Source organism: Salvelinus namaycush, chromosome 4 (assembly GCF_016432855.1).
Source record: "Salvelinus namaycush isolate Seneca chromosome 4, SaNama_1.0, whole genome shotgun sequence".
Lineage (NCBI taxonomy): Eukaryota > Metazoa > Chordata > Actinopteri > Salmoniformes > Salmonidae > Salvelinus > Salvelinus namaycush.
Window position 1 is genome coordinate 64,992,611 of NC_052310.1, and position 17,373 is coordinate 65,009,983.

Here is a 17,373-nt window from a genome sequence, read left to right on the forward strand (position 1 = left end):
GCACTAGACTAAATCAAAATGGCTTCAAGCTTTACAGAGTACCATGGCCAGAAGGGTAATTCAGAGTGTAGTGCCACCAGAGATGGGCAGTATTTCTGTTACATGTATTTAAAATACGTATTTCATTACTTCTGAACTACAGTCCAATGTATTTTGTAACAAGATACTTCAAGACCTGTAATTTGTATTTTCAAAATACAAAATACTTTTCTGTACCATGTTTTATAACGGTTCACAATTTAGTGTCTCTCTTTCACCCTGCATTAGTATCAGAAGTCTGATGGCACTATGGTGTGATAAGAGTGTCTGCTAAATAACCTAAATGTCAATGGTATTTGTATTTTATATTGATACATTGGTCTTTAGAGTATTGTGTAATTGTAACAAGATACATTACATATCTTTGCACATCTCTGAATGTAGCAGTGTGTAGCATTGTATATACTCTCAGAAAAAAGGGTACGTTTAGTGTGAAGTATTGTGCCCGGGGGTACAAAAATATCAAATTACACATAGTGTACAGGTGCACATATAATCTGTTCGGTACCTTTTAGGGTACATGTGTGGATAATCTAGTATATTGGTACATTTTTGAACCCAATATCTTGAATTTAAAGGTACAATCATCACACATTCTCAAAACACGCCCCACATTATCATATTTCCCAGCATGCTCCATTGCAGGTAGATTTTTAGAGTTGTTTGTATCAGTACAGTATGCGTGTTTTTGCATGTACCTTGATTGATTGATTGGATTGATCTTAAGCTACACAAAGATAAATAACAAATGTTTCTAAACTAATCTAATTTGTTTGTAGTTGGATTTATTGCACCCGTTACTAACATGGCTAATCCCATTTAGATGGTCTCATCTAGCAAATTTCTACATTTTGGCAGTCATTTTAAATGCAGTTTGCCATTGACTAAAAGTAAACATTTTGGGATATCCTAACTCTGATTGGATTTCTAGTGAGACCAACAGTGGAGGTGTCATAATATCCATTAAACCTAGTGGTCAAACAGGAAAATGGTTCCAATTGTTTTTCAACCATTCATTTTTCCCATAGGGAATTTTAAAAACACTTCAAATATGGGCTGTGTTTTGGTTAGGCTTACCCTGGGATTATTTTTTTTATAACCATGCAAATCTCTCTCGGACTAGGTACATTTGAACAATATATTTGGCTCTATTTACTCTGATTTGAAAACGCTAACTAGCATCAAAGTAGACATCATGCAAGACTACAAATCCCTGCAAGCTCCTGCACGTCATCTCTAGCTGACATCTTTGCTAACAGGTATTGTGTCAATTTAAAGACATTTTGCCAGTTTATTCATTACTAAATGTAGCTAACAATAGATAGTTTATCCAAAGTTTCTTACTTTTGCCTCGATTCAGCAGTCTTGTTCAAATCATCATGGCATTTCTTTATGAGAGCCACATTAGCAGCTAATTAGCATGGGGGGTAAATATTGGCCAATATATTGATAAAAGTCACATTGTCTTAGAGAGATTTGCACGGTTATCAAAACGTCATGCAAGGGTAAGCCCACATGAAACACAGCCATTATTTTAAGTGTTTCTAAAATCCCGTATGGGAAAAATGAATACTTGAAAAACGATATGGAATCATTTCCTTGTTTGATTGCTAGGTTAAGGTCATTTCAGATTGAGCCGACATATGCAGTGTTTACAGTGAATGCAGTCTCCGCTAACGGGGGAACATTGTCTTTACATTTCAATCAAGCTATTCAATCTGATAAGGCTCCACAGAGACCACACAAACAAACATCTTCCCCTCTCACTAGTGTCTCACTTTCACCCTAACACAGATCCACTTATCCTGATCCTCTTAGCCAGATACGACTAACTGGGATTCAATTGAAATGCCCTCTCCTCCCTTCCTCCTCTACTGTTCTCTCCTCCACTCCTCTCCGACTCAGTAACTAAGCCAAGCTGATAGGAGATACAAACAAAACGATAACCTACACTAGAGGTCGACCGATTATGATTTTTCAACGCCGATACCGATACAGATTATTGGAGGACCAAAAAAAGCCGATACCGATTAATCGGACGATTTTTATTTATTTATTTGTAATAATGACAATTACAACAATACTGAATTAACACTTATTTTAACTTAATATAATACATCAATAAAATCAATTTAGCCTCAAATAAATAATGGAACATGTTCAATTTGGTTTAAATAATGCAAAAACAAAGTGTTGGAGAAGAAAGTAAAAGTGCAATATGTGCCATGTAAAAAAGCTAATGTTTAAGTTCCTTGCTCAGAACATGAGAACATATGAAAGCTGGTGGTTCCTTTTAACATGAGTCTTCAATATTCCCAGGTAAGAAGTTTTAGGTTGTAGTTATTATAGGAATTATAGGACTATTTCTCTCTATACGATTTGTATTTCATATACCTTTGATTACTGGATGTTCTTATAGGCACTTTAGTATTGCCAGTGTAACAGTATAGCTTCCGTCCCTCTCCTCGCTCCTACCTGGGCTCGAACCAGGAACACATCGACAACAGCCACCCTCGAAGCAGCGTTACCCATGCAGAGCAAGGGGAACAACTACTCCAAGTCTCAGAGCGAGTGACGTTTGAAATGCTATTAGCGCGCACCCGGCTAACTAGCTAGCCATTTCACATCGGTTACACCAGCCTAATCTCGGGAGTTGATAGGCTTGAAGTCATAAATAGCGCAATGCTTGAAGCATTGTGAAGAGCTGCTGGCAAAATGCACGAAAGTGCTGTTTGAATGAATGCTTACGAGCCTGCTGGTGCCTACCATCACTCAGTCAGACTCCTCTATCAAATCGTAGACTTAATTATAACATAATAACACACAGAAATACGAGCCTTAGGTCAATAATATGGTAGAATCCAGAAACTATCATCTCGAAAACAAGACGTTTATTCTTTCAGTGGAACCGTTCCGTATTTTATCTAACGGGTGGCATCCCTAAGTCTAAATATTCTTGTTACATTGCACAACCTTCAATGTTATGTCATAATTACGTAAAATTCTGGCAAATGAGTTTCGCAACGAGCCAGGCGGCCCAAACTGTTGCATATACCCTGACTCTGCGTGCAATGAACGCAAGAGAAGTATCCCAATTTCACCTGGTTAATATTGCCTGCTAACCTGGATTTCTTTTAGCTAAATATGCAGGTTTAAAAATATATACTTCTGTGTACTGATTTTAAGAAAGGCATTGATGTTTATGGTTAGGTACAGTCGTGCAACGATTGCGATTTTTTTCCGCAAATGCGCTTTTGTTAAATCATCCCACGTTTGGCGAAGTTGGCTGTCTTTGTTAGGAAGAAATATTCTTCACACTATTCGCAACGAGCCAGGCGGCCCAAACTGCTGCATATACGCTGACTCTGTTGCAAGAGAAGGGACACAATTTTCCTAGTTAAAAGAAATTCATGTTAGCAGGCAATATTAACTAAATATGCAGGTTTAAAAATATATACTTGTGTATTGATTTTAAGAAAGGCATTGATGTTTATGGTTAAGGATACACATTGGAGCAACGACAGTACATTTTCACGAATGCACACCGCATCGATGTGTAGTTAACTAGTGATTATGATTGATTGATTGATTGTTTTTTATAAGATAAGTTTAATGCCAGCTAGCAACTTACCTTTGCTTCTTACTGCATTCGCGTAACAGGCAGGCTCCTCGTGGAGTGCAAAGTAAGGCAGGTGGTTAGAGCGTTGGACTAGTTAACCGTAAGGTTGCAAGATTGAATCCCCGAGCTGACAAGGTAAAAATCTGTCGTTCTGCCCTTGAACAAGGCAGTTAACCCACCGTTCCTAGGCCGTCATTGAAAATAAGAATGTGTTCTTAACTGACTTGCCTAGTTAAATAAAGGTGTAAAAATACATTTTTAAAAAATCGACCAAATCGGTGTCCAAAAATACAGATTTCCGATTGTTATGAAAACTTGAAATCGGCCAAAATTAATTGGCCATTCCGATTAATCGGTCGACCTCTAGCCTACACATCTCATATTTTATTGGTCATATTAAATGGTAGCACATTCCTTACATTCTTGTCAATAGAGACAGAAATATGTCTGAGAGTGACAACCTGTATTGAAACCTTTCCATCTTTATCCATCTTACATCTCCACAGCTGTATGGAAGAACTAGAGTGCTCAGAAAGTATGCCCCAGTGCTCTCAAATTCAACTTTGGACCTCGAAGCCAGTTCCACTGCTTTTTTAAATTGTTCCCCTCTTCTTCTTCGATGACGTTTAACGCCGGTTGGCATCCAATAAAATGTTGCATTACCACCACCTACTAGACTGGAGTATAACTCCCTTATACTTTGCTTGAAAAAAAGAGTAAAAATTCAAAAAATAAAATACAATAAATACCTTACCATCTAACATTACACTCACAAAAAGTATTAATAAATACCCTACTCCACTATTTAAATCTATTTAGTGCTACCGCAGACGAACAGCCTGAAAGGATGGGACACCACCACTTAACACACCCTGTAACTCTTCTGATGTCAAGTCTCGCACACCCAAATACCTCTCTGCAGCTTCCACCACAACCTCTATTTTTTGCGAGTTATGTTCCATCCCTGCAGTAGTTGATAACTATTACTATAAATGTCAAAAATCCAATCTTAACTGAAACATACAGTACCAGTCAAAAGTTTGAGACACCTACTCATTCCAGGGTTTTTCTTTATTTTTACTCTTTTCTACATTGTAGAATAATAGTGAAGACATCAAAACTATGAAATAACACATATGGGATCACTCTTGGCATTCTCTCAACCAGCTTCAGCTGGAATGCTTTTCCAACAGTCTTGAAGGAGTTTCCACATATGCTGAGTACTTTTTGGCTGCTTTTCCTTCACTCTGCAGTCCAACTCATCCCAAACCATCTCAATTGGGATGAGATTGGGTGATTGTGGAGGCCATGTCATCTGATGCAGCACTCCAGGGTCCTTATGATTTCCGTGATGCGAAAAAAACGTGGACGGAATCGCGGAATTTGGTAATAAAAATGGAATTAACTGTAAAACGAGGAATATTGCAGAATTTTCCATAATTTGGCTGAAATTGATAATTGTTTTTAATCAAAAGTGGGCCTAATTATTGTAGTAACCAAAATGATTTCATAATTGTAAAATTACAGACGAGTAGGCCTAGAGAAATACTTCTGTTTTCGAGGGGGGTCGGTCGTGCGTAAGACCCTTACGTCACCTCACAACTTGGCTGTCACTTTGAGAAACATGTCGAAGAGGCCATCTGAGACGGCCAAGTCGTAAAAAAAAAAAAAAAAAGTACTCTAACCCCTAAATTCAGAGCAGAGCAATACCCAAAGGACTATTATGAGTCGGGCGATAAGCTGTTTTGCAAATTCTGTCAACATACTATTGATTGGACCCGTAAAAATACGTGTGATGACCACTTAAAGTCTAAAGCCCATGTGAAGAACAAGGAAAAGCACCGTGTTAGCCAGAGCATACCTCTTCAAACGACCATTACCAGTGCAAGCTCATCAGCAGATTCAAGACGAGAATTTATTCAGGACTTTGTGGCTGTGTGCACCGAGTCTGACATCCCCTTAGAAAAGCAAAGAAAGCTACGGCTTGTTTCTAGTGAAGCATTGCAAACAGGGAAGAGCGTTGCCCGAAAATGACAGCAGCCTCCGTCAAACTCACCTGCCCCGTGTGTTCGACCAACATATGAGTGCCGTTATACAGAAGATCCGTGGGCAGGCTCCAGCCATGGAAAAGCAATAGAGTCTTGCATGAATCTTTTGGTATTTTTTTTCATTTATAATGAAACACTTATGTGAAGCACTCTATTTTACAAAAAACAATGAATGCAACGTTATTATTATTATTTTTTTTACATAAGTATAACTCTAGGTTTTGCTTATTGCTTGCTGCATTGTTGCCTAGATTCTTGCATTACTTTTTAAAATTTATAATGGAACACAGTAGAAACTCTGCATTGAAGCACTTGCCTTGATAAAAAAATAGTGCAATGTTGTTATATCATTACACATTTACTGTTATTCATTCACATTATTAGACACTCTTTATGATGATAACATTTGCATAAATCTTAAAACACAGAATTCAGAAAAATGTACAGAAAAAACGGAATTTGTGAAAAAATTAAACGGAATTTGGAAAAAATAAAAATCTAAAGGGGTGAATGAGAATATGTACATATAAATATATGGCAGCATAGGCAAGGTGCAATAGATGGTATAAAATACAGTATATACATATGATATGAGTAATGTAAGATATGTAAACATTATTAAAAGTTACATTATTTAAAGTGGCATTGTTTAACCTGTCTGGCTCTGGCGTTCCGCCAGCGGAACTCCTCCCACATTCCACTGAAAAGGCAGAGCGCGAAATTCAAAAGATATTTTTTAGAAATATTTAACTTTCACACATTAACAAGTCCAATACAGCAAATGAAAGATACACATCTTGTGAATCCAGTCAACAGGTCCGATTTTTAAAATGTTTTACAGCGAAAACACCACATATATTTATGTTAGCTCACCACCAAATACAAAAAAGGACAGACATTTTTCACAGCACAGGTAGCATGCACAAAGCCAACCTAACTAACCAAGAACCAACCAAACTAACCAACAAACTTCATCAGATGACAGTCTTATAACATGTTATTCAATAAATCTATGTTTTGTTCGAAAAATGTGCATATTTCAGGTATAAATCATAGTTTACATTGCAGCTAAAATCAGAAATTGCACCGAAAGCAGCCAGAATAATTACAGACACCAACGTCAAATACCTAAATACTCATCATAAAACATTTCTGAAAAATCGATGGTGTACAGCAAATTAAAGACAAACATCTTGTGAATCCAGCCAATATTTCCGATTTTTTAAAAGTGTTTTACAGCGAAAACACAATATAGCATTATATTAGCTTACTACAATAGCCTACCACACTACCGCATTCATTCATCAAGGCACGTTAGCGATAGCAATAGGCACGTTAGCGATAGCGAATAAACCAGCAAAAGATATATAATTTTTGACTAACCTTGATAAGCTTCATCAGATGACAGTCCTATAACATCAGGTTATACATACACTTATGTTTTGTGCATATTTAGAGCTGAAATCAGTGGTTATACATTGTGCTAACGTAGCATCTTTTTCCCACAACGTCCGGATATTTTTCTGACACTTTTTCTGACACACATATTCTGACCAAATAACTATTCATAAACATAACTAAAAAATACATGTTGTATAGGAAATGATAGATACACTAGTTCTTAATGTAATCGCCGTGTTAGAATTCTAAAAATAACTTCATTACGACATCCAGCTTAGGTATAGCGAGAGAGTACCCAAAAGCTGGGCGCAAACGACTAGTACAACATGTTCGACAGATATATGAAATAGCATCATAAAATGGGTCCTACTTTTGCTGATCTTTCATCAGAATGTTGTACAAGGGTTCCTTTGTCGGGAACAATCGTTGTTTGGATTTAGAACGGCCTTTTTCCCTCTCGATTTAGCAAGCACACTTGCCAAGTGGCGCAAATCTCTCCATCGTCAACAAACTCAGAGAACGGAACACGGCAAAACTCCCGAAAAAATTTCAGTAATCTGATTAAACTATATTGAAAAAACATACTTTACGATGATATTGTCACATGTATCAAATAAAATCAAAGCCGGAGATATTAGTCGTCCATAACGACAGCTTATCAGAAGGCAAATCCAGGTCCCTTCTCGCGCTCTCCAGAAAACAGGAAACTGGTGACACGTCATACAAAGAGCTATTATACGAGCCCAGATCAAGTTACACACTCAATTTCTTCTCTCACTGCTTGTCGACATCTAGTGGAAGACGTATGAAGTGCATCTAAACTAATAAATATCAAGGACTTTAATAGGCAGCCCCTAGAAGAGTGCATCGATTTCAGATTTTCCACTTCCTGTCAGGAAGTTTGCTGCAAAAGGAGTTCTGTTTTACTCACAGATATAATTCAAACGGTTTTAGAAACTAGAGAGTGTTTTCTATCCAATAGTAATAATAATATGCATATTGTACGAGCAAGAATTGAGTACGAGGCCGTTTAAATTGGGCACGATTTTCCCCCAAAGTGAAAACAGCGCCCTCTGTCCTCAACAGGTTTAAAGTGACTAGTGATCCATTTTATTAAAGTGGCCAGTGATTGGGTCTCAATGTAGGCAGCAGCCTCTCTGAGTTAATGATTGCTGTTTAGCAGTCTGATGGCCTTGAGATAGAAGCTGTTTTTCAGTCTCTCGGTCCCAGCTTTGATGTACCTGTACTGACCTCGCCTTCTGGATGGTAGCGGTGTGAACAGGCAGTGGCTCAGGTGGTTGTTGTCCTTTTTGACCTTCCTGTGACATCGGGTGCTGTAGGTGTCATGGAGGGCAGGTAGTTTGCCCCCTGTGATGCGTTGTGCCAACCACACCATCCTCTGGAGAGCCTTGTGGTTGAGGGTGGTGCAGTTGCCGTACCAGGCGGTGATACAGCCCGACAAGATGCACTCGATTGTGCATCTGTAAAAGATTGTGAGGGTTTTGGGTGACAAGCCAAATTTCTTCAGCCTCCTGAGGATGAAGGGCGCTGTTGCGCCTTCTTCACCACACTGTCTGTGTGGGTAGACCATTTCAGTTTGTCTGTGATGTGTACGCCAAGGAACTTAAAACTACCCACCTTCTCCACTGCTGTCCCTTCGATGTGGATAGGGGGGTGCTCCCACCTGCTGTTTTTTGAAGCCCACGATCATCTCCTTTGTTTTGTTGACGTTGAGTGAGAGTTTTTTTTTCCTGACACCAAACTCCGAGTTCCTTCACCTCCTCCCTGTAGGCTGTCTCGTCATTGTTGGTAATCAAGCCCACTACTGTTGTGTCGTCTGCAAACCTGATGATTGAGTTGGAGGGTTGCATGGCCCCTCAGTTGTGGGTGTACAGGGAGTACAGGAAGGGGCTGAGCACGCACCCTTGTACCCCATGTTGAGGGTCAGTGAAGTGGAGATGTTGTTTCCTATCTTCACCACCTGTGGGCGGCCCGTCAAATTCCAGGACCCAATTGCACAGGGCAGGGTTAAGACCGAGGGCCTCCAGCTTGATGATGAGCTTGGAGGGTACTATGATGTTGAATGCTGAGCTGTAGTCAATGAACAGCATTCTTACATAGGTATTCCTCTTGTCCAGATGGGATAGGGCATGTGCAGTGTGATGGCGATTGTGTCGTCTGTGGACCTGTTGGGGCGGTATGCAAACTGAAGTGGGTCTAGGGCGGCCGGTAAGGTGGAGGTGATATGATCTTTGACTAGTCTCTCAAAGCACTTCATGATGACAAAAGTGAGTGCTACGGGGCGGTTGTCATTTAGTTCAGTTATCTTTGCCTTCTTGGGTACAGGAACAATGGTGGCCATCTAAGCATGTGGGGACAGCAGACTGGGATAGGGAGAGATTGAATATGTCCGTAAACACACCAGCCAGCTGGTCTGCGCATGCTCTGAGGACGCGGCCAGGGATGCCGTTTGGGCCAGCAGCCTTGCGAGAGTTAACACGTTTATATGTTTTACTCACCTCGGCCACGGAGAAGGAGAGGGGGGGGGGGGGGGGGGGGGGGGGGGGCGCAGTCCTTGTTAGCGGGCCGTTATGGTGGCACTGTATTATCCTCAAAGCGGGCAAGAAGGTGTTTAGTTTGTCTGGAAGCGTGACATCGGTGTCTGTGACGTGGCTGGTTTTCTTTTTGTAGTCTGTGATTTCCTGTAGACTCTGCCACATATGTCTTGTGTCTGAGCTGTTGATTTGCGACTCCACTTAGTTCCTGTACCGGCATTTCGCTTGTTTGTTTGCCTTGTGGATGGAATAACTACACTGTTTATATTCAGCCATATTCGCAGACCTCTTTCCATAGTTAAATGCGGTGGTTTGCGCTTTCAGTTTTGCGTGAATGCCGCCATCCATCCATGATTTCTGGTTAGGGTAGGTTTTAATAGTCACAGTGGGTACAACATCTCCAATGCATTTCCATTTAAACTCACTCAACGAGTCAGCGTATAGATCGATTTTGTTCTCTGAGGCTGACCGGAACATATCCCAGTCCGCGTGATCAAAGCGATCTTAAAACGTGCATTCTGATTGGTTAGACCAGCATTGAATGGTTCTAGTCACTGGTACATCCTGTTTGAGTTTCTGGTAGGAGCAAGATGGCGTCGTGGTCGGATTTACCGAAGGGAGGGCGGGGGAGGGCTTTGTATGCATTGCGGAAGTTAGAGTAGCAGTGATCGAGTGTATTACCGCCACGAGTACTGCAATCAATTTGCTAATAGAATTTAGGTAGCCTTGTTCTCAAATTTGCTTTGTTAAAATCCCTAGCTACAATAAATGCTGCCTCAGGATATATGTTTTCCAGTTTACATAGAGTCCAGTGAAGTTCCTTCAGGGCCGTCGTGGTGTTTGCTTGAGGGGGAATGTACACAGCTGTGACAATAACTTAACTTCTTATGGCTGCATCCCGCTAACGGGATCGATATGACAACAGCCAGTGAAAGTGCAGGGCGCCAAATTCAAAACAACAGAAATCTCATAATTAAAATTCCGCAAACATACATGTGTTTTATATCATTTTAAATGTAATCTTGTTGTTAATCCCACCAAAGTGTCCGATTTCAAATATGCTTTTCAGCGAAAGCACTACAAACGATTATGTTAGGTCACCACCAAACCACAATAAGCACAGCCATTTTTCCAGCAAAATATAGCAGTCACAAAAAGCAGAAATAGAGATAAAATTAATCACTTACCTTTGATGATCTTCATCAGATGACACTCATAGGACTTCATGTTACACAATACATGCATGTTTTGTTTGATAAAGTTCATATTTATATAAAAAAATCTGAGTTTACATTGGCGTGATACATTCACTAGTTCCAAAAACATCAAGTGATTTTGCATAGCCACATCGTTTCAACAGAAATACTCATCATAAATGTAGATGATAATACAAGTTATACACATGGAATTATAGATATACCTCTCCTTAATGCAACCGCTGTGTCAGATTTCAAAAAACCTTTACGGAAAAAGCAAATCATGCAATAATCTGAGACGGCGCTCAGAATAATAGCCAAATTAGCCGCCATGTTGGAGTCAACAGAAACCAGAAAATACATGATAAATGTTTCCTTACCTTTGATGAACTTCATCAGAATGCAGTCCTAGGAATCCCAGGTCCACAATTAATGCTTGATTTGTTCGATAATGTCCGTTATTTATGTCCAATTAGCTACTTTGGTTAGCGCGTTTGGTAAACAATTCCAAAGTCACGAAGCGCGTCCACTTAAAACGTGACGAAATGTCCAAAAGTTCCATAACAGTCAGTAGAAACATGTCAAACGATGTACTGAATCAATCTTTAGAATGTTGTTAACATACATCTTGAATAACGTTCCAACCGGAGAATTAGATTGACTTCAGTTGAGCGATGGAACGGAGCTGCCTATCACGTGAACGCGCGTGGTCAAAGCATGGTCAGCTCGTGGCAGTGGTGACTAATTCCTGTCTCCTTCGGCCCCCCTTCACATAAGAGTCATCAGACAAAGTTCTATTGACTGTTGACATCTAGTGGAAGCCGTAGGAAGTGAAAACTCATCAATATCTCGCTGTAATTTCAATGTGAGCTTGGTTGAAAATCTGCCACCTCAGAAAAAATTCAAACAGGAAGTGGAACTTCTCAGGTTTTTGCCTGCCATATGAGTTTTGTTATACTCACAGACATAATTCAAACAGTTTTAGAAACTTCAGAGTGTTTTCTATCCAATACTAATAATACTATGCAAATATTAGCAACTATGACTGAGGATCAGGCCGTTTACTCTGGGCACCTCTGTGCACCTTTCATCCAAGCTACTCAATACTGCCCCTGCAGCCATAAGAAGTTAAGAGAATTCTCTTGGGAGGTAATATGGCTGGCATTTGATTGTAAGGAATTCTAGGTCAGGTGAGCAGAAGGACTTGTTATGATTTGTTATGATTACACTATGAGTCGTTAATCATGAAGCATACACCCCCGCCCTTCCTCTTCCCAAAGAAGTGTTTATCTCTGTCGGCGCGATGCATGGACAAGCCTGGTGGCTGAACCAATTCCAACAACATATCCTGAGAGAGACATCTTTCCGTGAAACAGAGAATGTTACAATCTCTGATGTCTCTCTGGAAGGCAACCCTTGCTTGTGTCATTGTCCTGTTGAAAAACAAATGATAGTCCCACTAAGCGCAATACAGATGGGATGGCGTATCGCTACAGAATACTGTGGTATCCATGCTGGTTAAATGTTTTCTAAATAAATCACTGACAGTCTCACCAGTAAAACACCTCCTCCATGCTTCACGGTGGGAACCACACATGCGGAGATCATCCGATCACCTACTCTGCATCTCACAAAGACGCAGCGGTTAGAACCAAACATCTCAAATTTGACTCATCAGACCAAAGGACAGATTTCCAACGGTCTAATGTCCATTGCTCGTGTTTCTTGGCCCAAGCAGGTCTCTTCTTCTTATTGATGTCCCTTAGTAGTAGTTTCTTTGCAGCAATTCGACCACAAAGGCCTGATTCACACAGTCTCCTCTGAACAGTTGATGTTGAGATGTGTCTGGTCCTTGAACTCTGTGACGCATTTATTTGGGCTGCAATTTTTGAGGTGCAGTTAACTCTAATGAACTTATCCTCTGCAGCAGAGGTAACTCAGGGTCTTCCTTTCCTGTGACGGTCCTCATGAGAGCCAGTTTCATCATAGCGCTTGATGGTTTTTGCGACTGCACTTGAAGAAACGTTCAAAGTTCTTGACATTTTCCGCATTGACTACCTTCATGTCCTATATAGTGCACTATACAGGCCCTGTTCAAAAGTAGTGCACTACATTAGACATAGGTTTAATCTGGGATGGAGCCCTTGCCTCATGCGAGCAGGAGCATGTCCCTGGCCAGACAATAGGACATGGGTAAGCAACCCTGGTCCTGGAGGTCCGCAGGTGCTTCGTGTTTTTGATTTAACCAACCTGGAAGACCAGGTGTGTTGAATTTAGGCAATCACTGAACTGATCAATTATCAAATCAAATTTTATTTGTCACATGAGCCGAATACAACCTTATCGTGAAATGCTTACAATGCAGTTAACCAACCAATTAACCAACAATGCAGTTCAAGAAATAAGAACATATTTACTAAATAAAGTAAAAAATAAAATAAAGGTAACACAATAAAATAATGAGGCTATATACAGGGGGTACCGGTACCGAGTCAATGTGCGGGGGAACAGGTAAGTCGAGGTAATTTGTACATGTAGGTAGGGGTAACGTCACTATGCATAGATAATAAACATTGAGTAGCAGCAGTGTAAAAACAAGAGGGGAGGTGTCAATGTAAATAGTCCGGGTAGCCATTTGATGAATTGTTCAGCAGTCTTATGGCTTAGGGGTAAAAGCTGTTAAGGAGCCTTTTGGACCTAGACTTGGTGTTCCGGTACCGCTTGCCATGTGGTAGCAGAGAGAACTGTCTATACCTTGGCTGACTGGAGTCTTTGACAATTTTTCGGGCCTTCCTCTGACAATTAGCTCAGTTGGTCTCATGTGGTATCTAGTTGTGACAAAGTATTGAAGTACCTGCAGCACTCCAGGAACAGGGTTGCCTACCCCTGCAATAGGAGATGTATCATGGTTCGTCTGCTCGTCTGCTAGAGGACGCCTGGCTTTGCTCTGTATAATAGCTCCTACTAACACGATTATGTATGCTTGCCAAAAGGCACACTGTTACCTATATAGCGCACTACTTTTGACCAGGGCTCATAGGGATCTGGTCAAAAGTAGTGCACTATGTAGGGAATAGGATGTCATTTTGGACGTGACCTAGATTTCACAGCATTAGACTGACTCTAAATAAGACTAAATATGCTGTTTTCCGTTCCGCAACTGTTACGGTACCTCCCTAAAGACGATCTGCTGCAACAAAAACACAAACAACCACAACAGCAACAAGCTGGGTTTGTTCATTATGGGGGTTTTCTACATATTATTATCAGTGCCAGTATTACCACTTCAGTTTGGTTTGAATCTCCTCATGAAAGAGCCACAGAATATTGCTATCCTCTTTGATAATATAACCTAATTTCAGAAATGTCCTTTATATCTGTTCACATATTTTAGAGTTATTATGCTTTATTGTCTGCTGTTCACAGACATACAAACAATTGAGCGCGATTTTGTTTCTTTGTTAGTAGCCTTTCCATTCATACATCCTGTGCTTTGCGTGAGTGCCATCGGAACAGTGCCGATCCCCCAGCTCTCTGAAGGTTTATGGTTGAAGCAGAGGCACAGCACATAATGCTTGCTACATAGTTACATGCCAGGAGAGCTCTGAAGTCGTGCTAGCCATTCAGTGTAGACACACAACAACCCCAGTGCATGTTGGGAGCACGGCATGCTGAAATCCTGGGTATTAACACTGCAACAAATGGACGACAGTCACAGCAGTCTGACTCTAATAAACGTAGCATTGTTTAACCAGCTGTTGGAAGATGACGCAGATAGGTATACGCTCGAGCGCACGCACACACAGTGCCATCATCTGTGAGAAAACAAGGTCACAATCACCACAGCGTCTTATTGTTGTATTCTATTCTTTCCCCATCAGTGAACATGTTCATATTGGCCTCTCGACCTTCTCAGAACCCAGTGAAATTGCATCAAGCGATTCTTCATAAGTCCTGAGCTCTTGTGAAAATAGGGATGCATCCCAAATGGCACCCTATTCCTTTTATAGTGTATTACTGCCCTATGGGCCCTGGTCAAAAGTAGGGCACTATATAGGAAATAGGGTGCCATTTGGGACGGAACCAACATCTGACGGCGTGACGTGAGGTCATTGGGCAGTGGGGTGCAGGCTACGGGGGTTATGGGTAGAAAAGCAAGGAGCGTCATGTGGTGGTGCTGCAGGACCGCGAGACGCTTCACCATGTAGTGAACACAAATTATTTTGTTCATCTAAATAGTACCAGATTCTTTGGCTTGTAACCATAGCGGAAACTTTTTTGGTGCTGAAGTATATAGATTCCTTTTTTGATGGTTCTATAAAGAACCATGGATGATTGAGGGGCAGCTCTTGGGGAACTGGGGGGGGGATCTTGGAGGGCTGGCGTTTGGGACCATGGGCCGGTGGCTGATGGATCTCTGGTTGGGCTCCCCGTTTTTGACCTTGTGGGGGATCTGTCAACGTGCCCTTGAGCAGGGCATTGACCCTGGTTGCTTCTGTGTGTCGCTCTGGATGTGAGTTTGTTAGATGACTAATGTGATGTAGTTGTTGAGCGGCTTCACTGCAAGTATATTGTATGTTTTAAATATTCAAGAAATAAAAAAAGGAACATGTTCTTAATGTTCTCAATTTGAAAGGTTGTTTGTAGAACTCTTTGAAGAACCATACAGTTCTTTTTTATGGTCAGCCATATTATATTGTTAAAATTCTATGGGTGTTATAAATGTGTTAATTGACAAGATAAATCAAGTAGAACCCTCACGAAGAACCCTCTGGTTACAGGGTTTTGTAATCTGTCCCTATGGGGGAACCATTTTGAGGGCCATATACAACCCTTTCATCAGGGATGGGCATAAATTATGAATTACAACTACAAAATACCCTAAAGAACAATGTGTCAAAATAAAATATAAGATACTTTTGCAAAGTATTGTATATCATTAAAATATATGTATTTTGTATTTTAAAATCCCAAACTACATTTGCAAGTAGCCCGTCAAACAGCAACAACATTCTCAGTAACTGTAACAGAAACGTCTTACTTGCTGTGACTGTGATATGTTGTTGTTTATCTACCTTAGTTGAATGCACTGTCACTCTGGATAATAGTGTCTGCTAAATGACAAAACGGTAAATGTGAAAATGAACAACTGCAAAGCACGCTGGCTATTGTCATTTGCCTTGTTTCGGGGCAGAGCTCATTAGAGTAATACTCAGCATGGTTTGCAATTGTTCATTTTTACATATACATTTATATTTAGTTAATTCAGCAGACACTCTTATCACTCCATAGTGCCATCAGACTTTTGATACCAATGTAGGGTGAAAGGGGGCCACAAGATTGTGAACAGCTAGAAATGGTGTAGAAAAGTATTTTGTATTTTGAAAATACACATTTAAGCTTTCAAAAGTATCTTGTTACAAATATAATTGGAGTGTAGTTCAATCCAGTCTAATACAACATACAAAATACTCAGAAGTAATTAAAATACGTATTTTAAATACACGTAACAGAAATTCTGCCTCTCATGAAGAACTCTCTGACAGGTTCTACAATGACAGGTTCTACAGTTATACTTACAGGATACTTCAGATGCGCTTATGGCACACACTGTTAAGTATTCGCACAGCAGACATCCTAGCCCATTTACTGAGGCAGAAACTCACTGAGGCAGCAGACAGCCCAGCCCACTCAATGAGGCAGAAACTCACTGAGGCAGCAGACAGTCCAGCCCACTCTCACTGAGGCAGCAGACAGTCCAGCCCACTCTCACTGAGGCAGCAGACAGTCCAGCCCACTCACTGAGGCAGCAGACAGTCCAGCCCACTCACTGAGGCAGCAGACAGCCCAGCCCACTCACTGAGGCAGCAGACAGTCCAGCCCACTCACTGAGGCAGCAGACAGTCCAGCCCACTCAATGAGGCAGCAGACAGCCCAGCCCACTCACTGAGGCAGCAGACAGCCCAGCCCACTCACTGAGGCAGAAACTCAATGAGGCAGCAGACAGTCCAGCCCACTCACTGAGGCAGCAGACAGTCCAGCCCACTCACTGAGGCAGCAGACAGTCCAGCACACTCACTGAGGCAGCAGACAGTCCAGCCCACTCACTGAGGCAGCAGACAGTCCAGCCCACTCACTGAGGCAGAAACTCACTGAGGCAGCAGACAGCCCAGCCCACTCAATGAAGCAGAAACTCACTGAGGCAGCAGACAGCCCAGCCCACTCACTGAGGCAGCAGCCAGCCCAGCCCACTCACTGAGGCAGAAACTCAGTGAGGCAGCAGCCAGCCCAGCCCACTCACTGAGGCAGAAACTCAGTGAGGCAGCAGCCAGCCCAGCCCACTCACTGAGGCAGAAACTCAGTGAGGCAGCAGACAGCCCAGCCCACTCACTGAGGCAGAAACTCAGTGAGGCAGCAGACAGTCCAGCCCACTCACTGAGGCAGCAGACAGTCCAGCCCACTCACTGAGGCAGCAGACAGTCCAGCCCACTCACTGAGGCAGAAACTCAGTGAGG

At 41.4% G+C, this 17,373-nt stretch overlaps 1 protein-coding gene across 1 annotated transcript in view; it reads left to right on the forward strand.

The window, feature by feature from the left end:
* LOC120046735 (calcium-activated potassium channel subunit alpha-1-like) overlaps nucleotides 1-17,373 on the forward strand; it is a 220,540-nt gene that overhangs the window by 28,937 nt on the left and 174,230 nt on the right. The window lies entirely within an intron of this gene.